The sequence below is a fragment of the Corvus moneduloides genome, chromosome 1 (assembly GCF_009650955.1).
Source record: "Corvus moneduloides isolate bCorMon1 chromosome 1, bCorMon1.pri, whole genome shotgun sequence".
In the NCBI taxonomy this organism is placed as follows: domain Eukaryota; kingdom Metazoa; phylum Chordata; class Aves; order Passeriformes; family Corvidae; genus Corvus; species Corvus moneduloides.
In genome coordinates this window covers 155,908,919-155,936,611 of record NC_045476.1, presented here as the reverse complement: position 1 = coordinate 155,936,611, position 27,693 = coordinate 155,908,919, and the positions used below count along the sequence as shown (strand labels likewise).

Genomic DNA, 27,693 nt, shown 5'->3' with positions numbered 1-27,693 from the left:
AGACATGAAAGCTCATAATGTAACCATGTGAAATGGCTTAAGTAATTTGAACAGAAATATCTTCAATGACAATGAGTCATCAAGACCAAGATGGGAGCCTCATGTGAAACATAACCGTGTCAAGTAGATGAGGCTGTAATACAGCCACAGCCTTTGCTAAATATAGCCATATACACATATCAGTTGAACTGGAAGTATGCAGAACAGCAAAATAAATGGCTTAAACAATCATTAGACAATAGAAAGCTAAACAAATATGGTAATTATATTTTCTATAAATAGCAAAGTAAACTCACCAATCAGTGGGTTTTCTTTATTAGTAATTATTGCTGAATGAAATGAATGAGAAATTATGATAGGTTTTACAGAATTACAGAGACACTGATTGGAACTAATTGGGACCAGCCTCCCTCATACAGGACTACTGCCAACACCTGCTGTCAGCTGTGGCTTTGTCTAGGCAAGTTGTGAAAATCCCCATGGATGGTGATTTTGCAGCATCTCTGGGTACCTCCTCCACTGTTACCCTCCAAGTAAAGCTTTTCCTTATGTCCAAACTGAACCTTCCCAGCCACATCTTGTGACTATTGCTCATCATTCTCTTCATGGTCTCCCTGCCAGCTTCTTGAATGCAAAGTCATCTATCTTCTGGACATTTTGGTAGCTCTATGCTGGGTCAGCTCCAATTTCTGCATATCTCTCCTAACTTGGGAGTGGGAGCATTCACAGTGGGACATAGAATTCCAGATGTGCAGAGGGGGATTGCAATTTGATCTGCTGGACACACTCCTCCTATTGGTGCTCAGGATCTGGTTTGTCTTATATACAGGGAGAGCTTCCTATCCGTTTCTATTCAGCTGGTGTCTACTTGCCCTTTTCACCATGCTTCTCCCCAGCAGCCAGTGTTTGGATGCCTGGGGTTGGCCCAGCCAAGTGCAGAACATCACACTTCATTGATATTCACACCATTTTTTGTTATCCTTGTCTTCAGGTTTATCAAGGACTAGCTTGAGTGAGGCTCTGCCTTTCAGAGTGTCAACCTCTCCTAATTTCCTAGCATCTTCAAAATTGCTGAGGATTTATTCTATTTTATTATTCAGGTCACTGATACTGTTTGTTACTGGCCAACAGCTGGTTGATGGCTACCAATCAAGACATGGATTGGTAGCCTTTGAGATCAACAGTCCAGGCAGCTCTCTGGTGGAGTATAAATCCTCAGGTTCCAGATGAGAGGGCTGTGGAGATGAGTCAGAAGTCTTAGTGAAATCAAGTATACTTTATCCAATACTCTCTCATCTTCAAAGCAAGAAGACATTTCATCCCTGGAGGCAATCAGGTCAGCCAGGCATGATCTGCCCTGGGTAAACCCACACTAAATGTTGCACTTAGGGCTTGTATCAACATGACCACACATTTTTGCAGTATAAGAGAAAACAGTGTGTCCACTAGATAGGTGAAATTCACTGCTTGTCAGCCTTCCCACCTACCGATTCTGACCCTCCAGCCTAGGCTCAGAGCCTTCACTATGGCTCTTGAGGAGAGCCAAGGACAAGGTCTCCTGGTGCACTGTTGCCCTCTATGTTTAGTCCTGCCAAGTTTCTCCTCTTGGCTTTTGCTCTACTGCACTCTAGACCTTGGCTTGTATCCACATGGAGTGTGTGCTTACATACCCAAACAGATCAGGAGAAGAGTTAAAATTTGAGATTAGACTCAAATCCACACTGCAGTGCCTGCATAATTGCACCCACAGAGGGCAATGAAGTTGACATTCCTCACAAGTCCTTGCCAGGTGTGCTCCCACTTGGGGTTCTGCAGCCTAAACCCACCAGGCAAACTTTGGAGCTTGTTTTGGTTGCAATTCCTCTCTGTTCTGGCTGGTGAGAGGTTTAGCAGTGCTCACTCTTAGATTCCCAGCTGGGCAAGCCACGAACCACACACAGGGAGGGTCTCTGTCTTCTTCTGCCATTAGGATCTACTAACAGCGTACATTGTAAGGACTGTACATTTCTTTCAAACTCAACAAAATCAAACTGACTCTCTCTCAGTGTGTCATACAGGATTATTAGATTTAAGTAGATATTGGTCTTGATTTCATAGCTACTCCTGTGTTACAGGAGTTACATAGCTACTCTGTGCCCTGAAATTCTTTCTCTCTTGTTTTTCCAAGAAGGATGTTAACACACGTGGCTAAACAGACTCCCCAGTGCTTTAAGTTTTACAGCCATACAGTCCCCACAATTCTTAATTCATAAATTCCAGCATTGTTTTCTCAAAGAATTCAATTCTAAAGGGTGTCAAAATTCTTTGTGACTATTCATGCTACTGTTTTGTCTTTCAAGTAAGACTCCATACATCAAGATGATAAAAAAATGGATAAAAAATTCTCCACTGAGTAAGTGACAACTTTGCCTCATTTTCTCAGTCTACACTGGATGAGGAGAATGTATTGCATCCTTTAAGATTTACTTACCAGGGAGGCATAAAGACTTTTAATTTAGCCAGTAAATTGTCTTCCAAAATTTATTTTTTATGCTGTAATGAGGAAAGCCATTGCACATAGCAAAATGCTTTTTTTGCCCTCTCCATTTAGCCTGTTAAATCTGGCTTTCTCTAATGCTCTTTGCGATACAGAAGGCTAAACATTCTGTTCAGATCAGCTCCAAAATGCAATTCCCATTGGTCTTAAAGCTGCAGGAGGTGTGGCAGTACTTTCGTTAATCTGCCTGCCGTTACCTGAGCCAAGTTTGCAGCATCTGTACTTATTAATGAAATAAGACTGTGTGAAAAGCATAGCAATTGGTCTTTACCAGGGTTAGGAACAGTGTTAGAGCATTATAAGCCTCTGTAATGATCAGAGTATAGTTCCATTACCAGACCTAACTCTAAACTTTTCCAGTAAAGGAGATGCCAGTTCTTCCATAATATTTAACAGTAGTTTATGGTTCGTGCACTGGATCTTTTTGAGGCTCGATCATGTTCTCACAAAAGGCAGTGTTGTGTCTTTCTTCCTTGCAAGGGTCCTTCACATCATTTTGACAACTTGCAAAACTGCATCTGTTCATCTCAGGGCTGCCCAGTGTTTGCACTTTGCAGACACATCGTGTTGGTTATGGAAGCAGACAGAAGTGATGCACTGAGCCAGTCTGTGCTGGGGAACACCAGGGCACTACCCCAGGTCATGGGCAGGAGACCAGGTATCCCATAGATCATCACTTGGACCAACTTGCCCTATTTTAAAAGCATCCTGCCTAATTTTTATGTGGAAACCTTTTTAAGAGGAGCATTTTTAATTCAGGTTAAGTTAGCTGAGGTTAGAAAGAAAGTTAACTTGCTCTGGACAATAAAAAAAAATTCTCCAACTTTGTCCTTTTATGTATCATTTGTCACTATCTGCTCCTGTAACCATGATCAAAAAGGGAAGGAAAGAGGAAAAAAAGAGAGAGTTAAGAAGAATCAACTCCCTCAGAAGCTTGTGTGACCTGTGAGCCAAACATGCTTTCAAAATGCACAAAATTGAGCATGTGCCCATACACGTGTGTGTGTACAACATTTTTACTGAGTGTTAAATAAGAGGAGAGAAAAATACACCTGTGGTGAAGCTGCTGCCTGTGTTTATCAAACAGGGTAAATCTTGTTATCCAGAGATTTAAATGTTTGTTTCAAGTAACCAAAGAACAACCCATTTCAACAGCCACAGATTGCATTTGAGCTCTCTTTCCTCCTGTAGATCCAAGCTGACCTCTCTCCTTTTCTGCTGATGTTTGCAGGCAACCATCAAAAAAGATTAAACAGACTAATACCGTCAGAGCAGTGTAGCTGCACAGAATTTCTCTTGTCAGCTTAACAGAATGTGTTGACAGTGAATTTGCTTTGTAATGCTACAAGTTCACTTGATATTTCTATCCGGGATAATGATGTCCTGCCAGATCCATTGTGCTGGAGGAAAAAGTGTCCTTTGCCCTTCCAACGCTTGTGATGGAACAAGAGTTAGGCAAAAATAATTAGCTAATATTTGTCTAGGGGCTTATCTGCACAGAGAAGCCAGGCAAAAGGGATTCTCATGCTTCTAGGAAAAAACTGCCAGAGTATAAAAGGTTTCAAGGCCAGAATTGAACAAAATGTTCTCAACTCTTCAAAAAATAAAAAGTCATGGGAATCCATTGATTTTGATGAAAGCAAAATGCTACACAAGTGAAAAGAGTAATTTCTACTTTTTAATTTTACTTCAGTACCTCCAAAATAGTTCCTGAGTTGTTTCAATGTCAGAATGCTAAACTTAAGAGGTTATAAGTTACTTAATTATGTTTACACATTTTTGTTAACATAAACAGCTGAATAGAACCATATATTGTACTTCAGATAGATATATTTATTTTTATATATATATTTTTTTTAAAGTATATATCTATGTATATATACATATGTATACATATATTAGCCTTACACAAGTTATACATGAGTTCAGTGGCTTTTGTAGCCATGCCCCATAGCCCTGTAGCCCTCCCATGCTCAGAGGTGTCCCTGGCACATCAGGTAGAAGCTACAGCATCCTGGAACAGCCAGAGAGAAGACTGCTGCTACCAGAAAAATTGTTTCATGCTACAGACTGCTTCTGGCCCATTCCCAAAAAAAGTACAAGTCAATCAGCAACCCAAAATGTAGGTAGATTCTCCCAGCAGGTTCCCTAGTCCTTTTCTGCCTTAGCATTCACAGTCTGAAGACACAAAAAGGGGAAGATAAGAGGGATGAGGTGACTCAGTCAGGACAGCAGATCAGTGGGACAGTCTGGGCTAAAACTCAGGTCCTTGGTAATCTATCCTGCCTCTTAGTGATGCAGTGCTGCCTTTAATTATACCTGCTGACTGTAAAGCCTGAAGCCTGCTGCACAGGTACGCTACTGGTAAGGAACTGCAATGCATGTACATAATTATTTCCTTAAGACATGGTGTTAATGACATTGTTCATTGAGTTCTAAACAATTCTGGATTTTGGAGAGGAAATTTTGCAACCTGGAGCCCAAGGCTTCTTAACTAAACTTGATTCTCATTTGGTTTGTTCCTCAAGAGATACTTGCAGGCCTCATCCTGAAAAAGTGGGAGTTCAAGGTGACTTTAAGATGAAAAGAGACAATGTAATTATCATCTTGGAAGCAAATGACTGAGTTTAACCAATATTCTCACTGTGAGAGTGATCAGGTTAATAGTTATCACCTGCACCTCGCTTCCTTTTGAAGTAGCAAGGAAGGTCCCCAACAGATTTTTCAAGAAGATCATGACAATAACAACTCACCGAGTACTTAGCATGTTTCATTAATATCTTGATCTAGATATTAGTATACATGTATTTCCCCTAGATAGAAACACAGTAATCCTTCAGGCTGTGCCATCCAATATTATGCCCCCTAATATTCAACTTATTTCTCTTAAATAATGCTTGAGAGAACGAAATTTTTTAGAATAATTTTAATGTGCCATTTTTCAAAATGTAAAATTCAAATTTGATGTATTTTCAGAGCCATAATCAGAGTGATTTCATTTGCAAATCACTAAGGAGACTGAGAGGTCCAAGTATTTAATTTATCCAAATCACCCAGAGAAGTTCATCTTCACCTGTAGTGTACTTTTTATTTTATTTTTTTCTAAACCTATGAGTGAATTCTCAGCAAACCGTGCTAGGGTTTGGCTTCTGCAGTCAACTTCAATCTCTCCAGAGTGGCCAAACCAGTGAAAATGGTCAATAGCTATTGCATACAGTGAGGGGATCTAAAACTTGTCTCAAATTTTGTAGACCTATAACTCAGAGAGGGCATAACTGAAATCTATAGTCCTAGAAGTAAAAAGCAACTACACAGATTCTGAATCTAACACAGATTCAGAATTTAATTTTTGCTATTTATGACTTAATATTTTCTTGTTCAAGTAGGAAAGACTTACTGTACTGAACAATTCCATGTTGTCTCACTGTAAATATTTGCAATATAAGAGTCCATCTGAACTACCATTATTAATCCCCTTCACAACCAGCAGGGAAATACAGATATTAGTAGGTGATTCAGATAAATGTCTAAAAAAGATGAACCTCACACTCTGTAATTGCCAGTTTCTTCCCAATATTTATAAAAGTATCTTAGGGAAATCACTCAGATGTAGACATCCACATGATAGATGGCTCATTTTAGTTGAGAGAAGTAACTTTTCTTTTCAGAAGAAACCAGATCTGCTCTTTTCCCTGCCTACTGGGCAGACGAATAAGATGGCTATTTCTCCTCTACATGATAGGTTCTGGAGATATCAGAGAAGAACCTTTGGGTTGAGCATTCAGAGAAGATGGAAGAAAGAAACAAAGAGGTAGGACAGGAAAATTTAAATATTCCATTATATGCTGGGGTCCTTTCTTCTGCCTGTCTGACTTTTTGCTGAGCAACATGGAGTCCTGCTGCTCTGGAAAGCAAACAGAGGTGAAACCCAGACAGAGGATAAAGTTGTGCAGTGTTGTAATAGTGCAGAGGTGATTGGACACATCCAAAAGGAAGTACGACACTTCAGCATTAAATTTTAAATGTAACTTTTGTTTTGCAACATATATTGAAAATTTTAGTTTTTTTAATCTTTATTTTGTATAGCCACAAGTATCAGAACTTTGAGGTTTCACAAAAAATGGAAAACCTTCTGTTCAGCTCCACTTGTCTTGTGCAAGGTGACTTCATTATGATTTCAGATACGTCACAGCTAAGGAATAACTCCTTACTAGTGTAGATGAACATGTGTAGGAAGAGAATGTTATTGGTGTACTCCTACTGCAAGCAAAACACTTTGAACATACTAGCTTCAGCTGTAGTTGCCTTTTAAATTGCTTTTGTCACCTAGAAGGTCAATGTAGAAGGAGATTTTACAGAAAAGAGTGAAAAAGGGGGCAATAAAACGATACTGAAAGCAAAGAAGAAGAAGAAATATATCCAGGTGGTTTTGTATTCAAGGTGAAGCATTGTGAACAATTGCAGTTGAGCAAAATAGACAATTAATGGGATTAGGGAATATAAGAGAACAGACTGTTAGCTCATACCATGAAGTGATGGAATGGAAAGACAATTCAATAAGATGATAAGAATGAAAAGCTGAAACTCTTTAATGCAATACTTTAATGAGGCATTGCAATAGATAATGTTGGAGCTCTACAAAAATCAACTGCCTCCTACCTCCCACTTTTAATACCCAAGTCTAAAATTCAAATCCTCAAGGCAGCTGCACTGTTACCAACCAAACGTGGAAGTGTCTACAGCCTACAGGTTCCAAGTCTGAGGTTTTGCTGTGAAAACCCAAGGAGCTATTTGAACAGAGATTTGAGAAGGGCATCCTCAGAACCTCATAAGCCAGGGATTTCTTGATCCCCAGAAAACTCACAAAGTGTTTCCTGCAGGTCTCCCTTGATGGTCATAATCTGGTGATCACTCTCAGCACATGGTTAAGCCTCAGCTAATGTGACCTTAGAGCGGCTTTAGCTGCTCAAGTTCTTCTTTGTAGGAAATACCTGAATGTGGCTTGGATCTGGAAAGTGAATTCTCATTTCCCCTTCCCTAATTCACTGACAAACTAAACTGTGACCCAGAGAGCCATCCCTCTTCTCATCTGTTTTATCTCCTCTGTCTTCTCTCCTCCTTCCAATGAACAAATGACTTTAATTACTTTCCTTTCCAAAGTGCCCCTGTCAGCCTCGTCCTGAGGGCATCTTATGTGATGTGGGAAAGGCAAAGGCAAGTCCTATCAGAGAGGTGCAATGGTGGGAAGGTGGGGTGGGTAAGAAGCTTCAAAGCTTCTAGGAACTGAGTGTTTTTCCTGAGTAGTTTAATGGAGTATTGAGTAGCCTGGCCTTGACTGTTTTTGTTTTTAAAGGACTGTGTTTATTTGGGTAATAGATATGTTTGGCCTTCCAAGGACAAACACACCATTGGAGATGGTGAATAGTCTGTGTGCACATGGCCTTTTCTAATGGACTGTGGTGGAGTGATCTGGCAGTTTTGCCACTTTGAGGGCTCTTTGCTCTCTAGGTCACTGGCCCAAAGAGTATTTTTGATGTCAACATAGAACAAAGTTTCCTGTGAACAGCTGCCTGTTTACTGCAAACTCACCTATGGCTGAAGCCTATTTAGAAGTAGAAGAAACTCCAGTACAGCAGGACGGTGAACTCTCTGGAGCAAAAATCTATAACAAGCCTTCTCCCAGGCAGAAACAATGAGTTTGTCCACATAAAATTCTCTTTCTGCCAGGCTCCTAGGCACCCTGACTGCTGGATCCCCAAGGAGAAGACTATTTAGACTTTATTAAGCAAACAAACACTATCTTCCTCACAAATATCTGCAACATCTGGCATGGTTTCTCACACAACTCTGCACTGTTAACCAATTTGTGTTTCACTAGTGCACACACTGAATATAAAAAAATCAAGAAATAAATGACCTGCCTTTTCTCTTAAGAGTGTCTCCTGTTGGTTAAGCTTTCCACTTTCAGGCTTCACTGTTTTCTGTTTGAGGAAGCAGCTAAGCAAGTGCAGCTCTTTCAGTGCCTCACAGCAGTACATTTTATGTAATTTTCACATGATTTTGCTGTCTCTTCTCTTTACTCTCAATAAGCTTTTTTTAAGTATGTTTTTTAAAGTGGACATCAAAGATAGATAGGGTACTCTGGCAAAATCCTTTTCATACTCCATTGCTCATGCAATAAATTTTCTTATTTTTTTGCTAATCTGTGAACTCCTCTTTCTTATTATGATACAATTTCAAACTCTTCCTGTCAAATACTGAATTGGATTCTGTTGTCTATAGTTCAGAAATTTTCGTTCTCTTCATTGCAGCAGAAATTTTATCCGTAAGAACCAGCCAAAGTATTTATAGCAAATAATTAATTACATTAGTTTCATTCTATCTCTATTTGTTGTGCCTTTGTTTACAGCTTTGGAACTGTTTGTTGCATATATTATTCATGAATATTTCAATCCATTTGCTGTGCACAGGCTACTTGTGCCAACTGTGTCTCTGGCTGTTCAGTTCTCTTGTTCAATCTACTTGGCATTTTTAAATGAAAAATAGACCTTGTCGTGGGACTGTGTACTGAATCAGACAGACTTTTGCTCTGATCTGCTCTAATCATTTTTTATTTGTGCATACTTATACCCCAGAAAAAGGAAAAAAAATTCAGAAGTAAAACTTGTGATATTGGGTTGTTCTAAGGAATCTAGAACAGTTAAAGAAAAAATGTTGATACACCCCAAATTTTCAATGTCCAAATGGAACGTTTCTTTCTGTTCTTTGCAACAGTTTCTCACTTCAAAGCTTAAGTAAATGAAAATTATTTTTTAAAGGAAATAAATAATTATGGAAATTTTGAAGATTTTTGGGTTTTGTCATATTTTAGGGCAGGCATATACCACACAACTCCAGCTCCATTCCAGAGACATGACTGGTTTTTGGAGTCTTGTTGCTTTGTTTGTATGGCCAAAACTATCACATGCAATAGATGAGAAACAAACTTCAGCATTAGCTTTTATGTGATATCCTTGATATCCTATGGACATAAAAAAATATTCCTGAGAACTTTCACGGAAAAAGTGAAAAGTAATAAGATTTAGTAATTTTCAATCTTTTTCTGAAAATGGAAATAAATAAATTGAATGAATACTTATTTTTTTAAAGCATTTTCCAGTTCAAGTGTCTTTGTTTATATCAGGGAAAATCTTCAAGTCACTGCCAGAGGTGTGAGCTTTTTTTTATAGGTAAAATGCTGTTTTCATAGTATCATGATCAACACCTGGGCCTGTCTCCTGCTGTCTGGCCTTGGGCAGATAACCTAAGCTGTGTAGCTCACACTCTTTGTGTCTTTGTGTAGACAGTGGGTTAAAAAATTTTGTCTTCTACTCTTTTTCTCTTTTGTTTTTTTACTCTACTCCCTTCTATAAGAAGGAAAGCTCAGATTTATCTTACCTATCTTTCAGCAATTCAGGTGCCTGCACTATTTATGTATAGCCAAGGCAGAGAATCACTTCCAGAGGGCAAGTGGCTGACAAATGTCTGAAGCATCCTACATAGTGTCCCATTGTTTATAGGAGAAGCATCAATTGATTGTGGTCCTAAATTAGATTTCTCAGGTAAATGTCTCAAGTTAGGTCTGCTGAATCCAGGCTGCACTGTCTTTCATTAATAAACACTACTTATCACAGAGGATCCTGATACAGGGGCTGCAAGTAAGATATGAATACTGACAAAAAAGTAATAATGCTTGTATCCAGCAAATGACAAAGCTGGTGACCAAAGCTGTTAGATGTTTTTCCCTTTTTTAATAGCACCTGAACAAAGACAACAGTACAGGTTCTTTTACTATCGGGACCTAATCTTTAAAGTACATCAAAGTTACTTAAGTAAAGCCTAAAATGTGAATTTGACTGAAATCAAAGTCAAATAGACTCAGCCAAAAGGTTATTGTCCACTTGTGTTTCTAAAATGCCCTGTTCTTAGAACCGGAAAGGAAAATTATCGGGTGTCACCCCAGGTGACAACAGTTTGTCAACTCTTTCCTGCCTTTTTTAGGACCCTCAATCTTATCTTTTACAAATGAAGCTTCCAAAGTTCAAAGAACTGCTCTTCAAAATTCTGTGAAGTCAGGTCACCTTATCAGCACTCTCCTGTTTGAACCACTCTTACATGGTTTACTGTAAAGGCTGAACATGCAGGTTCAGAGCACTTGATTTATTTCTCTGTCCCTGCCTGCCCTGGGCTTGCAGGACTGTACAATAAAAGAGGATGATGCCAGAGCTCTTTTCCAGCAAATGAGAGTGTCCCTGTTAGGAAAATATTCTCTTGCAAATATTTACTCCACTTTTGGCCGAAAACTAAAAACAAAGGTTCCAACTGTGCAGGCTGAACTGGCCAGAGGACACCCTGAGTTATCAGTATGTGTGTATTTCTGGGAGACAGGACATTGCAATGATTTACCTCTGATTTCTGGCAAAGTGGGCATATTTTTACTCCAAATTTGGGCTTGAAAACTCAGTTTCTCTCCTTGTCATAAGAAATAGGTGATTTTCCTTTCTGTTTACTTGAGGTCAGGGCAGTTTCTTCCCGCACTACAGAAAACAAGCACAGCTCCAGTCCCATCCCAGACTGTCTCCCAGTGGTGGATGACAAATCATGCTGGATCGTCAGCTGTGGCAGAGGCCTCCCCATCCCACAGGCATTTACATCTATGAGGTTACAAGTCCCACAGCTATATGTGAACATACATAAGAACATAAGAAAAACACATATATACGTAAGAAATCTTAGCAAAGCAAAGGATGTTTGAGTTCATGTTTAAGTTTGGCCCAGTATCAAAGAGTTTAAGAAAATGCGAATGAAGGAAATCCATAACCAAACCTAAGCCCCAGGCTCCTGAAATCTTTGAGCTGAAGTTCTCAACCTTCACATAAGGACTTGGATGTTTCCTATCTAAAATCAAATTGCTACCATCAAATCCCTCCCATCCCACCTGTCTAGACAAGTCCCACAGAGCAGAAATGCATTCTCATCCCACATAAAATTACTGTCCTGTTCTTTTCCATACACACACCAATTTGCACCTAAATTCTCTGCCATAACAGCCAGGTCATTTCCCCTTGCTATTTCCAATGTCTGTGTGTCAATACATGGAGGCACTCATGATGCAGGTGGGTAGAAGAAAGAAAACAGTGTGACTGAAATGGAGCTCCCCTCAGCGGGATCCAGTCTCCACCTTTATCATAAACTGATCTGCAGGTCATGACTAAGTATCATTGTCTGGGTCTTAGAGTCCAACAAATAAGGAATAAAAATAGTCTACTTATTCCTTGTCCAACATTTCTGTTTATGTTTTAAGTTTTGAGGGTTGAAGATTGCTTTGATGAAATGGCATTTGGATGGGAGAAACCAAAATCTAAGTATTTCAGTGACAGAAATGTGACCTGTCAGAGCTGTTTGGGTGTTTGCTCAATCCTTCTTAATTATTTTCTTCTGAGGCAATGCAAGAATAAGAGGATGCAATTTTCTGGCATTTGAATAAGGGTCTGCTGTCCTTAAAAAATGATGGCTTTATGTGCAAATTGACATAATTTCAATGCCTACTTATCTGTTTTTCTCTCAAACTAGGTATTGAATTAGTGTTTCTGTGTATTAAGAGAATGCTGTTTACTGGAAGCCTAAGGTACTGTTTTCCAGAAAGAAACCACTTTTAAACAAAAATGATATATGAGAAAGAACTTGACCTCTGCACAAATATCCTTGTCTCCATCTAGCTTCAATAAAGCTGGTGGAAAGCTTCTAAGGAGAGCTGAGTTGGATGTTCTTGTGTGTAAACCAAGATATATGGCCTCATAACTTTTTCTCAGCATGTCTTATTTATTCAGTGAATTCCACTGTCTCTTTCCACAGGGACCCTTGCAATCTCCTCTGTCAATAATGCCAGTCATCAAATCCCAATGGCCAAATTGCCACAACCATAATTGTCACCTCCTTTTTCCTTTGCTGTGCTTCCTCACCTGCCAGCACCAATATATTTAAGACATAGCCTATAAAAACAACCAGGTAGCATGCAGAGAATAACCAAGTACTCCTTCTGCTTCTCTTGTTTTCACTTCCGTTCTCTCTTTTTTATCTGACTTCGTTACATTAAATCCCAGTGATGAATTATAGAATAGTTTGGATTGGAAGGAGACTCAAAGATTGTCTCATTCCAACCCCCCTCACTTCAAAGGGATAGTTTTCATTAGATCAGGTTGCTCAAAGCCCCATCCAATCTGGCCTCGAACACTTCCGGAGATGGTGCATCCATAACTTCTCTGGGGAAACTGTGCTGATGTCCCACAACCCCAACAGTGAAGAATTTCTTCCTTGTATCTAACCCTACCCTCTCTAAGTTTAAAGCCATTACCCCTTGTTCTATCATTACATACCTTTCTATAACAAGTCCCTCTCCAGGTCTCTTATAAGACCCCTTTAGGTACTGGAAGGCTGCTCTCAGGTGTCCCTGGAGCATTCTCCTCTCCAGGCTGAAAAGCCCCAACCCTCTAAACACTCTCCTGTCTGTATAGGAGAGGTGCTCCTGCCCTGTGACCATCTTTGTGACCCTCCTCTTGACTCGCTCCAGCAGGTCCAACATCCTTCTTATGCTGGCGATTCCAGAGATGGAGGCAGTACTTCAGATGAGTTCTCATGAGACCTCTCTCGACCTGCTAGCCACACTTCTTTTGATGCAGCCCAGGACACTGCTGTCTTTCAGGGCTGCAACTTCACATTGTCAGATGACATTGAACTTCTTGGCAATCAGCACCCCCAATTCCTTCTGCTCAGGGCTGCTCTTGACCCATTGTCTATCCAGCCAGTACTAGAAGCTAGGTGTAATTTAACTGAAGCAGAATCCAGCACAGGCTGTCAGTCCTTCAGGCAAGGAATTGCTTTTTTTGTTGAAGTGCCCAGCATATTCTGAAGGAAGAGTTTAGAATAATGACTATTGATGTTGTTACCACACAGGGGAAGATAAATTGTTATCTGTGTCTTGCAGTTATTTTTTTCCACACTGCAAACAAGAGCAAGGAATGTGTATGTATGTTGTGTGGCACAATAACTGCACAATCAATTACTCGTGCCTTGCATTTCAATGATAGGCAATTGTTGCACACCCACTCCTTTGTGTCTGATTGCTTAATTCATTTACTTAACTCATTTAGGCAGAAGAGTCCTTAGTGGTTCCAGCTGTCTGGCTTTCTAGGCTAGAGCTGTGGGCAGTCAATTAGCTCCACCAGTCCGAAAAGCAGAAATGCATGCATGCAGCCTTCCAACCCTACTTACAAGGGTAGTGCAAGCCATTTGTTATAGAATACAACTCCCAACAAGACCATTCTGATCTCTTTCCAAAACCATACTTCCTTCTAGGAGTCTGAGGGTTGTTTCTCGATAATCTGTAATAAATTGCATTGAGTTGTTTCTCAATAATCTGTAATAAATTTCTCAATAATCTGTACACTGTCTCTGTTTTCCCAAAGCCCTGAAGGGCTGCAGCCTGGGGAAGGGCCCATGCCAGGGCAGTGAGACCCTTAGCCAAGGTTAATCCACTGCAGAAGGAAAGTGGTGGAAATTCTGGAGAGCAGGTTTATATCTAATACCAATTTTAGTCTTTATGTCACAACAGGCTGAGTCAGCTGCAAGGCAGTGTCATACTGGGTCCTGGCACTGCTCTTGCTGACAAGGAAACCCTGGTGGAATCTCTTCCAAGTTTTCTTTGCTGCAGTCTGTCTGAACATATGACAGCTTGGGGAGTGGGTGCTAAATTTATCCCAACCCATCATGATCACGTTACTGAAACGCTTCCTTTAAGCACCTAGACTGACTTGATTTGGAGCTTGGCGATCCCAGCGTACAGTAGGAGAAGACAGTTCAGGGAATTTAAGTACCTACGGAGGGCAAGTCATCATAGGTGTGAGCTATCTTGCCCTTTGGAAATGCCTATCTGTCTCCACTGATTATAAGAGGACCTATAGTCTAAGTAGGCTTGAATCTGGGCTACCTCTTGAGAACAGGAATGGAAGGCCATTTGGGACATACTTCCAACAAAGGGCACTCTATGTACATCTCTTTATAACCTTGACTGATTCATAGCAACTTAGCCCCAGCAGATACAGGACTGTACGAAGACTGAAATTGCCGCAGCAGAGGTGGATGGTAAAGTGCCGCAACCTTCCCAAAAGGCGTCTCCAGGAGGAAGCTGCTCAGTGCAGCCACCACACCTGCACACACACACACACACACACACCAGACAGCTGGCAAAACAGTCCGACAATGAAGGAGCAGGAAGGGTCTTTGCATGGGGTTCTACGGGAGAGATTTACTGCAACCACACTCGTGCAAGGTTCCAGAGAAACTAGCCTATGAACAATGGGGGGCCCAGGGTTACACAGCGGAGTGGAGAAAGCATCAGAGACCAATGATCCGAGGGCAAGGGGCAATATAAAGGTGGGGCCAGGGTAAGGGAACCACTAGGGAAACTCTGAGGGTGTATAAGGTAACAAGGGGTGTAGTGGCCAATGGAACCAACCAGGGAAGCAGAAGTGGAGTATATTAACATAACAGAACAGAGCATTCTGGGGGAAGCTTTTTCAGTCACCCTAAGCTGGAAAGAAACCTAGGACTTGTCCCACCATAGGACTCCCTTTGTTCCTTGTCTAGCAGGCCCACCAGCCCCCACATGAAATATTCAAGAAAAAAAAGGATTTGAAAGTGTCAGCATTTCCACAGAGTTTCTGGCTGGCTGATGGGAAGGAGTTCTACAATATCAACTCTGTATTGCAGACATTCATTGCATGAAACTTTACAATTTCAGCAAGAGATTTGGCATAACAGTGTCACTCACAGCCCTCAGACATTGTGACAAGGTAATACCTCCCACTTTGAAGAGAAACGCCTCAGATCCCTTGTGATACTTATTGGAGATTAATGCTTCAGAACGTCTGTAGAAGTGGGAGACGAATATCCCATGGCAATGCTTTACTTGATCAGACCAATCTCTTTAAGTGCGTGTATTTGATAATCTTTTTTGATTTGAGTTGGTTGCTAACGGCCCATGGCTGTGTGGAGAACACCTTACAATTATCCAGCACCTTTCATCTGGAAGCCTTAGGGCTTTGCACATATTAATAGTTATATTAATAATTAATTGTGTTAATAGTAATGCCTCTTCCTTTATCAATGTGGGAATTGAGATTCAGAAAGACTACTGAGTTTTTAAGCAAGGATATCTAAAGTTGGGGACTGTTTAGATGAAGGGAATCAGTGTTGCTGTAATTACTGCATAATTGCATTGCTGGAGACACCCAGTGAAGACAGACAGCTCCAGGACTAAACAAAGGAGTTGTTTTACTGGACTACTACAACGAATGTCAAAAAACCACAGGTTTCTGCCTACTCTTCCCTTCTGACTATGTGCCTAAATAGTCAGAGGTTGAGATCATTCACATGCTCCAGTGAAGCTGATAAGACAGAGCAAATTCCACAGTTATAAACCTAACTTAGGGCTAAGCAGGACTGTATTTAAGTGGCTGCTAATGATAGTAAAGCACCGATTACTGACACACAATTATCTTTGGATCAGCGAGGATCCCCTGCAGTGGTGACTTCTGTCTGCCTCCCTGCAAATCTGCTAGGAGTTCCAGCACAGGGACCTGAGGAAGAGGGGAATGGTGGACTTTCAGTTTATTGTTCCACGGATAAAAGCCCTTAGGCACCTGTGAGGAAAGCTTAGCAACAAAGCATTAAGCATGCATCTAAGCATCCTTTGAATAGGCAGTCATGAATGGAAGTGTAATTTGAGGGTGAGGGGGAGAGAGTGAGGTTCCAAGTACAAACCACAGCCAAAGGCATTGCGGAAAAACCCTCAAATAAGCAAGCCAGGCTGGTCCCTTCAGCAGAGCCAAGAGGGTGTTGGTGAGAAAGTCCTGGTCATATTACTTGATCTAATAGCACCTAGAGAATGTGAAGTGTTCCTGAAGTGCTGTGTATTTATTTTTATTCCTACCCACTCATTATTGTATCTGACACCAGTTCAAACAGACATTGTAGCATGTCCTTATGCTGTCTGTCCCTTTAAGAATTTCTGTGTGCGTCCCCCATAATCTTCCCCTTCCCAAGCAGTCCTGTGGTGTGTGTGGCTAAGCAGCACATGATTGTAATAGGTTAAAGAGAGTAATTAACAGAGACCACATCAGAGCTCTTGCAAAACATACAATGTGTTTATTCAGCATCATGTCGGCTAATTCCTAATGAAAGGGCACTGCACAGCAGAGTGCAGGACCCCAGTGGTCAGAAATAGTTCCACTTAAATGTTATTTACCTATAAAGAGTTCAGTTCTAATTAGGGGCGTGGGAGCCAGCAAGGGTGAAATCAAATCCTTGTCCCAACCATATCCCTCCATGCTGGTGCCTAAAAAAGTCTTTTAATAACACACGAATGCTCAGTTGCATTTGATTTGTATGCTTTTCCGCTCCCCTAAACTTCCTGCTTTTGGCTGGGACTGGAAGTAGGACAGAATGAAAGATCATTATAAGATTTGGCTCTGTGGTATTTGTAGAAACCTCATGCACGCACACAAAATTAAAAATTGCCTGATCTCACAGGATGCTGTAGAGCACTGAGAGATAAACAAACTTTGGTTCCTTGTGCTAGGCTGGAGAGTGTAGAAGCTAAAACCTCCTTCGTTTTGCATGATATATTTGAAGTCTATTTATCGTACTTACAAGGATGCTGCATCCTATGGAATCTCACCACTACAATTTTTTTTCATAAATATTTATTCCCCCAGCATCCCAGTAAATGAGAGGAATGTTATTATCCTCTATCAGAAACAGGGAACAGAGATTCATAAAAATGTTAAAATACTTATGAGATGCAGACAACCTTAAAGGCACCCTGATGGGCTTGAAAATTAGGTTTAGCTAGTTAAAGGCTTTGACTCCCAAGAGCAGCATATTTACATGGGGACAAGTAAATGGTTGTAGTATCTGACTACTCCCTTGCTCCTCTGCTGGACACGTACACTCCCACCACTGAAATGGACAACTCTGGGGCACACATCCCAGCTCAGGTTAATATGCTTCTGCTCCAGAGACAGTCACCCTTTGAGGAAGTACCTGGGCATGGCAGATCTCTCAGGTTATTCTGTAAGAGATGGAGAGTTGGAGAAGGGTCACATTCCTACCGGGAACCAGGGTGGAAAGGAATGGGTAAGGATGCCTTCACTCCACGACTGGCATCAGTCAGTTTGGTACTGCCTGCCTGTATCCTGTTGCTGGCTGCACTGAGCCCTCTATTTATGAGACAGACCTTCAGGGTCTAAGCATGTGACTTCTCTGGTGAATGAGCTAACAAAATGGATCCCACCTGTTACTACAGGATTTATCCATAGAGATGAATCCTGAGAGTAGGGCAGGGTGATGAGAATCGTTTGCAAACTGCTTATAATCCCCAGGGTGAGAATCCTTGGGCCAGACAAAAGTGGAGGGCTCTTCCAAGCTGTCAGGAAATTTGGCAAGATGATGACAGGAATAATGAAAAAATGTACGAATTTGTGCTTGTGCTTCAGACTTATGCCTTTGAGCATGTTCATCAAAAGGTTCATGAACTAGGGTTTGAAGAATATTTTTCTGTCCCATAATCTGATAATTTCCCTTTCATTGTGTTTTGTTTTTGGTGCTAGAGACAGGAAAGTGTGAAACCTGTCAGTTCTCCTTCCCAGGTTTCTGCATGAACTTTCTCTTCAGTTAGTTATGAACCAGGCTGGTTCACTCCCAGGTTTCACTTTGAGTCTGAAGTTCGAACAATCCCAGAATCTCAGCCACACATCTCAGTCATATGCAAATGAAGGTGTAAACTGGTGTGAGTCGGCCTGTATTTTGTGAATGCAGTCATGTTCATGAGTGTCTGAGAGTCTGTGCATGCATCTGTCATGCCTACCCCTAGCACTCTCTATACGCTGAGGAGTCCAGTATCTTCTAATTTCCCTCAGTCCCTAATGACCACTGCGTCAGTTTAAACCCAGCCCAAATTGGCTACATGAAACCAAGTTGTAAACTGCAATGGGACTGCCTAACCTTGTAGGGATCTGTTTAACCAGAGTTCCCAAACTCCCACTTGGAACCCTTACACGTGCCCAGGAGGGTCTTTCTGAAGAGAGATGAATGACAAGCCCCCCCATCCAGACCTCTGTGGTGATACAGAATTAGGTATCAACCACCTAAATTCTTCCTACAGTCTTAAAAAATGCCATCAAGGGAGATGAGACGTTGGTTTGAGACTTAGAGCCACCTCTGTAATCTCATAAATCAGGTAGAGAGAGATGGGATGTGGCCTGATCTCCCTCTTCCTGTGTTTCTTTTGCAAGGTTGCATGCAGAGCAGCCCAACCTCAAGGAACTCCTGAAAGATGATATTGCACACACAAAAGCACATAAAAAAAGTGGCAATGTCCAATTTTAGCCTTTTGCTCTCTGTCAATCTAAACACTTCAAATGTTTCTCAGTTTTCTCAGGTAGCAACCTGACGTGTTCTTTTACCCTTGCCTCCAAGAAGTCACCCCTGGAGCAGAGTCCCAGACCATGAGGAAGTGCATCCATCTTCCCACACTTGCTAGTTAGCAGTGAAGTTTGTTTTCTTTGGTTTCAGCAATGAAACAAATGCAGCAACTTCAGCTGCAAATGCTCTGACCAGGAGGGGCATAGGCAACCTGAGGATGAGTGTCTGACAGACCCACACCACAATTTTCTGAGCAGCACCAACCCCCTTAAACTTGCCTTTTTTTAAAATTCCAAAGTAGTTTGCATCTGATTACCAACTAGTTTGTGTTGTTTTGGCATGTTTTTAAATTTTGTTATTTGTTTGAAGATCCCATTTACTCTTAGAGTGTAGGCAGACAAATGGACATCTCTCAGCAATGTATGACTAAGATGCATTTCAAGAACTTGCAAATTGTAAGCCAGAGAGACAGAGGTTTGAGTTACATATAGAAAACCTCTGCCAAATTTCTCTTATGTGAAAAACATATATTTACCCAGGACAAGAGAAATGTGTAGTTAGTCTGATAAAGCCATGGATGTGTCTCTGTGGATTCCAGTGGGATTTTGAGTGTGTATCTCCAGACTCTTATGATCCTGCACTTAAGACATTAATTTTAATTAAACTATAAATTATAGATATTTAAAATTGTCACATCTAAGTGACAAGCACTTCTTACACAGATTTTATGGTACTGAGAGTTGTCAAATGCTGCAGCAATATTGACATTGTTCCTATTTGTTAACCATTATCTGAAAATTACTGTCTGTGACTTCTTGTTATGCCATAGGAAGAGACTATGTTGCAGGAGGATGCAACAATGAAGTTGAATAATTTTTCTCCCAGGTGTTTGTGTTCCCACGGCTAGTAGTGCTAAGCTCATCTGGTCATTTGTTTTTTCCTTCAAAAATCAGTTACTCCAACTACTTTTTTCCCCCCATACCCTGTCATCAACAATAAAAGGAAAAAAAAGAGCATCATAAAAAATTCCTATTTTGATTTTCTTCTCAGGTAAGGCTTTACTTCATCTCCCTTTGCTCCTCTCTAGCTTTCAGGTGCATCTCAGCACAGAATCATTGTGAAAGGCACCCCATTTCTCCTGATGTTAGAGCCATAAAGCCAGCCAAAATGCCATTCTTTAAAGCCAAATGGAAAGAAAATTACTTTGAAGCACAGGAAGACATGAACATTCAGCGTTTCCTTCTGCCCCGTGGCTTTCAGTGAGGCACTCCCAATGACTTCTAAGGTATTATCTTTTGCTTTTTTAGCTTCTCATTGATTTTTTTATTTTTTCATCCCATTTGTAACATGAAAACTAAGTCCTGTCATGGACTTTCTATAAAACTTACAGGAGAAGAGTGGATTATGATAAAGCTTTTTACTGTTTTCTTCCTGAGAGCTTTCACTTCTCCAAACAAGGGGGCAATGATTTAGCCAGCAGTGAGCAGCAAGTCATTCAAGGACAATTAGTCTCTTTGGCTAATCAGAATCTTTCTGTCTAACCCTTCTTTTGTACATGCTTTTTGTTCTCCTGGTAGAGATGGTCTGCCTGAGAAGTATGAGACTGAGTGCCCTGTGACACCTTTGCACTGCCAGGGCCTAGTCCCCACAGATGTTAAACACAACATTTTGAACATTAAGCTCCCTAAACATGATTTTGAAAAAAAACAGCTGTAAGCTTATAGCATTTGAGCCTGGAAACCTCAGCTGAGGATTCCTACAGACTTTATTGCCCAACTAGTTAAGAGGAAGTGTGAAAGAACAGAAGAAAGGGAAACACATCATCTCCCTTTTAGAGATACATTGCTCATATGTGAGAGATGCACAAGGAATGAATGGCAAGGTCTGAATCACCCATTTGGAGGACTAGTCCAGCACTTGAAATAAAAACCTCCAGTTTCAGTTTTTTCTTTTAGCTGGAATAAATCAAAGCAGCAATGGAAAGCACAGGTGCAATCTCAACACCCTGTAGTGGCTCTGTTTGGAGAAGTAGGTGTAGAAGTACTTGATTTTTCAAATGAAAATTCTGTTCTGCAGCTCAGCTCAGCTCAGCAAGAGATAAACATCACTGTTCTGTGGAATTAAATTGTTCAAGGAAAGAAAACAGAAACAAGTGAAAGTAATATTCTGTTACACCAAGATAAAGTGAATTGAAGATGTCACAGGGGAGGATGATCCAGGAGCCCACAATATGCAACATCAGTTTAAATCAGCATGTGCTGTGGGTGCTCAGCACCTTCAAAAATCTGTCCCCTCAGCACCTTTTTCCTTAACCAGAAGCCCCGGATCATTGCCAAACACTAAAATGTTAAGTTAGGCAAAAGGAAGTTAGTTAACTTGTTGAGTCAAGTGATTTCACGTAACTTGCTTTAGAGGGAGGCTTTTTTGTTCTGATGGTAAGACAATGGTTAAATGTACTTTCAGAATTTATATATATTTAATTAGGAATTAGAAACTTGATAAGGCAAAAGGAACAGGGGAGCATTGCTGCTTCCAGCATGTAAGAAATTATTTGAATTTTTAGAGAAAGGAGAGAGATAGTCTGGAAAAAAACATTTTCAAGACAAAAGAAAAAGCATTCTATCTCACTGATGAGGAGGTACTGGTCTGTGGAACTGAAATTTCTTAGCTGCCTTTCTTCCACATCTAGAAATCTCATGTACTAAGCTAAGAAAGTGCAGATTTTATGTACAATTAAGCACAAGTTTTCTTTCTTTGGGCTGAAAGTCTCCTTGAGATAAAATACAGCCATTACTTGTTCATCTTGAGATATCTTTCAACTCCGGAGTTCAAGTGCTTGATCTGCACGTTTTCTGGTTCAGCACCAGTTTGGACTACATAGGAATCCCCTGTGCATGTTGGACTGCTGGGACAGAAAACGGAGAGAAGGTGAAAATTTTACTCCTCATAGTCTTTCATGGCATAGTGCTCTCCTATTGTAGTGCTAGGTTTAATTTAGCAAGCTTCAGCTTTCCCTGAGAGCTCAGCAGAGCTGCTTAGGGCAGTGCCACCATTTCACCCTCCCGTAGTCCATTTTGGACGCATCCACAAGTTTTGCTCCGGCAGCTATCAGCTCTACAACACAGTGATGGCAAAGGAGGCAAGAAGGGTCTCTTCATAAGGGTTTTAGAGGATCTTTAATCTTACATCTCACCCCAACGATCCCCAGACGCAGAAAGACCTCGTGATCTGGGCGCAGGAGGGTTTTGTCAGGAGCTCAGGGGCGGTCCCTGCGCAGAGTTGGGGTACAGGAACCAATAGGGAGAGCCTGAGGGAGTGGCCAGGGCTAAGGGCAGGGGGAAGTGGGGGCAACAATGTGAAAGGCATTTAATAAATGAATCAGTGGGGAATACAACACCACACTCTCCCAAAAAACTTCACACCAGGAATGTGCCAAAATTCTAGGTTTACCTAAACCTGGGTGTCACAGTGACCGCTACTGTCCGCTGCCCAGGCTAGCCCCTGCGGTGTGCGGCAGGAGTGGGGAGCAGCTGGAGGCACGGAGCTTTAAAGCTGCTCCTCTGAAGCCTCTGCTCTACCCAGGGGAGCACCGGCCCCAGACACTGTAGCAGCCAGCAGCCCTCGACGAAGGGAGAAATAAAAAGTAGGGAGGCGGCTTCCCACAACTTTATTGGAGAGTATTCACAGAGGACAAGTCCAAAGCAGTTCTGGGCAACACCTTATAAGGGGAGGCATTACCATGGGGATGGCTTAACAGGGGACCAATAGAGATCTTTAGGGGAGGGATATGGACAGGGATAGACATTCACATAGGCCAATAGCCTCGAGGGGTGGAGGGAAAGGGGTCACATGCCCCAATGGGGCATTGAGGTTTAGGGGATTTCCAAGAGGGGAGGTATCTGAGGGGGCAGGATCTTGGGGGATCGACGGAGACCATATAAGGGTAATTAGGGAGGGCTCAGGTGATGGACACCGAACTTTCGGGAACAACAGGAGGGGTTTGGGTGATTGATAGGGAAAGAGCCAGAACAAGGGGAGGGGATAACCTTATTGGGAGCACCGGGGGAGCAGCGTGGGTCTGGGGCAAACCAACTGGGAATAGAAGTAAGGAAGGTAGGGATGAACCATTGGGGTACAAAGAATATACAAAGAACATATAAAAACACAATAAAAACATCACATCACCACACCTGTTTTACCAAGTGCTTGGTAAAACAATCACAGACTGAAGAAATATTTTGCTATTTCTGGAAGAATTATTCTGTGAAGGAAGCTAATAAAAGACTCACGCAAAGTATCTCTACTTTTTTTCTTTAAAGCCCTCACTTAAGATATTTTGAAGGGGTTTAGATATTTTTAACCTCAAATAAGGTGGAGATTTTAAAATTGATATCTCATTTTGTGGGTGAACAATGGTGGTCCGTGGGTCTTTTGGGCTAATGCTTTATCTTCCACCCGCATTGAAGGGTTTCCAATTTTATTTCAGTATTTAAGTATCCATTTACAGTTACATGCATTTACACTTACATTCAAGACAGACTCCCAGCCTGCCATAAGGACTCTTGCCTGGAAAAGAGCACCAGTAGGTTCCAGCAGCTCTTGTGACTTTTTAACCACAAAAGAGCACCACTTCAGAAAAAGTGGTGAGCTCCTCAGTCAGCACCTCTTCTGAGAAAGAAGAAGCCTTTGACTCAGGTAAACTCTGAGCAGAGGGAACATGTCCATTCTGCAGTGCAGTGGGCTACCCTACTGTGGAGATGCCAAAACAGGATCCCTCACCACGGGGGTAGCTTTGTGAACAGTGCCCGTGTCTCTTTGTTTCTCCATCCTACTCTGAGCCAAAACAGCCTGATATGGCAATGACAGGACAAACGTTTTTGACACCTAATGAAACAGTTCCGTGACATTCGTATTTATCAGACTTGTGCACTTTATGAAGTGGTCACCTGCTGTACAATAACTGCCCGGAGAAAACCCTGTAAATTAGAATAAGCTTTGTCCACATCTATGGTAGCAGTCAGTTCCATGGTGGTGTTTTCTTTAAACCTTAATGGCACAGCACTTTTTGTTTCATACTTGCGATATCACTAAGCCAGGGATGAAAAGGAGGTAGGTAAAGAGCTATCTTCAGCCACAAACCCCAGTGTAAATTTCCATAGTAAATTTTCTTTCCTTTTCCTCTCTTGGCATTGGCAATAATTTGGGAAAACTAAAAAACAGAAGGTGAGAAAACATACATTGACTGATCTTCGCATTATTCCTCAGACTCTTGACTGAGCTCATCTTCCCATTTAATACTGCAGGATGTGTTTCTGAAATGAAGAACACATCGAAAGAAAACACGATGGAGTCAGTTAATAATTAAACAACAGCAATTTGAAATACACCCATAGAGGGATCTACTTGATATCACAAGTCTTACATATTTGATAATTGCACAGGCAAGCTTTGTTTAATGAATGGTGATACTTGGGGGGAAAAAATCATGTTAGGAATTGTTGTGAAAGGTTTTATTTTAATAAAAGAATGTATGATCACACAAGCTCTTATATCATATTCTTTCCCACACAGGCTCTTGCATACTTCTGGCAAAAGCATTACCTGTTTACATTTGCTTTGTTTTCACTCCAGCAGCCTGTGACTAATCCTTGAATGCAACTGCTAAGGTTGACTGTCGAAAATGGCTTTGGCGGGGTTTGCTGTTTGTTTGCAATGATTGGGAATAAGAGAAAATCACTTCCTCTGAAACATAGCATAAAAAAAAGGGCATCAGAGCAGCTGTACAGGGTCAGCCCAAAGGGTTCCCCAGCCCAGCATCCTGTCTCTGAGCTTGGATAGGAGCAAAAAGAAGAGTATAAGCTACAAAAGAGAGTACAAACAAAGTATGCAGAGACCCTTCCATCCTATCTGCTTTCATGGATTTTTGTCTCAGGCTTTCTTTGAGTTAGAAGAGTGTCAGTGTTTAGATCTTGGTAACGAGTATTGTTCACAGATAAAAGCTGGTACTAGCACTGAAGCTGACTATCTTGTCCTGATTTTATAAAAGTTTCTCTGTACTTCAGTCACTTTGCCACTCCATTGTCATGCTGCAGTTTCCAAGCCCTTACAGTGATCTCATGTTTGCTTAGTTTATCAGGGAAAATAAAAAGAAAGATGTGAAGAGTCAATCCACTAAATTCACAGCTTCTTAGTATAACATACTTGGACTTGTGCAAAGCATTTGATACTGTCTCACAAAATATTCTTGTGTCTAAATTGGAAGGACATGGATTTGAGGGATGGATCGCTTGGTAGATAAGGATTTGGCTGGATGGTCGCACTCAAAGTGTTGTGGTCAATGGCTTGATGTCCAAGCAGAGAAAGGTGATATTCCTTGGGGTCAGTGGGACCAGTGCTGTTTAACATCTTTGTTGGTGGCACAGACTGGGATTGAGTGCACGCTCACCAAGTCTGTTGATGACACCCAGAAAGCAAATGTGTCCTGGGCTGCAGCAAAACCAGCTTGGGCAACAGATCAAAGAAGATGATTCTCACTTCTACTGTGCTCTGCTGAGACCCCACTGGGAGTGCTGTGCCAGCTGTGGGGTCCCCAGGGTAAGAACACTGGACCTGTTGGACCTGCCCGAGCAAGTACAGAGGAGGGTCATGAAGATGATCAGAGGGCTCTAACACCTTTCCTAGGAAGACAGGCTGAAAGAGTTGGAGCTCTGGAGAGACCTTAGAGCAGCCTTCCAGTACCTAAAGAGGGCTACATGAACGCTTCTAGAGGAAATTGTTTTACAAGGGCAGGTAGTTATAGAACAAGGGGGGAATAGCTTTAAACTGAAAGACACTAGATTTCAATTAGATATAAAGAAGAAATTCTTCACTGTGAGGGTGGTAAGACACTGGAACAGGTTGCCCAGACCAGTTGTGGATGCCCCATTCCTGAAAGTGTCGAGGCCAGGCTGGATGGGGTTTTGAGCAACTTGGTTTAGTGGAAGATGTCCCTGGACATGACCGGGGGATTGGGACTTGATGATCTTTAGAGTCCCTTTCAACTCAAACTATTCTATGATTCCCTGATTATACGATTAACATAGCCCTGGGTATGAATTAGAGTTGAGGAAGAGAAAACCTTTGCTATTTCCAAACAAAAATATAATTCATGTATTTCTTGGAAGTTAAAGAACAAAACAACATTTTTCATGTTTTAAAGAATTGAAATATTTTGGTAGGAAAAGAAAAGCACATATAAACTGAACTTTGATCATGCTTTCAGGGTTTCTATGCTCCCAGTTTCCTATTAGCCCTGGAGAGTTGTCTTCTCTGTCAGGTTGCCCTCAAGAACTCTGAACAAAGTTCATCTTTAAGGGCCTCTGCTTTGCTTTAGTAGTGCTGACACCTAAACCCTCAGATGTCCCAGGAGATTGTGGTCTCCCAAAGATGCCAGGCTGGTGGCAATCTGAGAGCTCGAAGATCCCAAAGCTGAGGAGAGCATCCACCAAAGCTGTGTCCCCACATATGCACCTTAAAACTTCAACTCTGTAAGAGAGCAGAGTCCTCACTTTCAGACCTGTGTTTTACCTAGCTGGTTTTTGACTAATATTTAGGTCCTGCTATCTTTATATCAGCAATGCTTTTCTTTGACCAAATATCATCCATCTCCCTTGAGAGGACTCCATTTCTAAAGAGGACTCTAAATATGAACCTCTGGTTGTGTGGATCACTTTGGCACTCATATGTATGTCTGGTTGTAGGTTTGTCTCCTACATGCTCTTAGCAGAAGGGTGTATGGAGACAAGTTTTATGTCCTTGCAGTCATCCATTGAAGACCCAGCTGATGCTTCAGAAGATGAGACCAGGAGACCACAAAGGACCAGAAGGCCAGTCAGATTTGAGGAATGTACATGCTGTTGAAGAACAATCTGAACAGAGATGCAAAATACTTGCTCCCATTGAATGGCAGCTTGCTATCAGACAGATCTCTTATTTCAAGCTTTAAGGTAATGGCTAGCAGTAGTCTGAGAAGCAAAAACTGGATTTGGGTCATTTATTAATTAGCATGTTTGTGTTTTTTCTTAATTTTTTGATCTTAGAACTTGAATACATCTTTTTTTTGCTACTATGAAATGGCACAGTCAGAAACAATTAAGTAAGGGTTGATATAGGATTATATTTTACTCTGACACTGATGTTTGACATGACTTAGCTACTTTCTTCTCCTATAGCAGTGTTCTATGGCTCTTGTTGAAATGGTGTTTTGAGAGCTAGGGTGTGGAAAATGTCATGGAAGAACCAAGGGTCTGACTAATCGTTCTCAAATAGAGCAGGCAGGATTCCTGGATTCTGCCCTTGCCCTGCCTTGCTGCCGTGTGTGAACTTGGCTGGATCCAGCTGATCTTTAGCTTAGTTAGAATACTAGAATTATAATTTAATAAAAACCCCCAAATTAGAAAATATGTTGTTTATAAAAGCATCTAGCTCATTCACTCCTTTAGCTCTTTCATTAACCTACTTCGCCCTCCACTGCTGGCCCAGGAATATCTACACCCAAACCTTTTAGGCATATGAGCTTCTCAGGTGGTGACAATGCTTTCTGTGTCTATTGTGTGTAAAGATAATTACTTGCAGTGACATTGGATTTCCTGGCCCGG

The 27,693-nt window shown here is 41.3% G+C and overlaps 1 long non-coding RNA gene across 3 annotated transcripts in view; it reads left to right on the top strand.

The window, feature by feature from the left end:
* Positions 1–27,693, top strand: part of LOC116455391 — a 151,571-nt gene that overhangs the window by 32,227 nt on the left and 91,651 nt on the right. For 2 of the 3 annotated variants that reach the window (XR_004244374.1, XR_004244375.1), the window contains exon 4: positions 6,279–6,347. This is a non-coding gene — a long non-coding RNA (uncharacterized LOC116455391). Of the gene's footprint in view, positions 1–6,278; positions 6,348–20,144; positions 20,346–27,693 lie in introns of those variants that run through there. The other variant, XR_004244377.1, reaches the window with a different exon arrangement.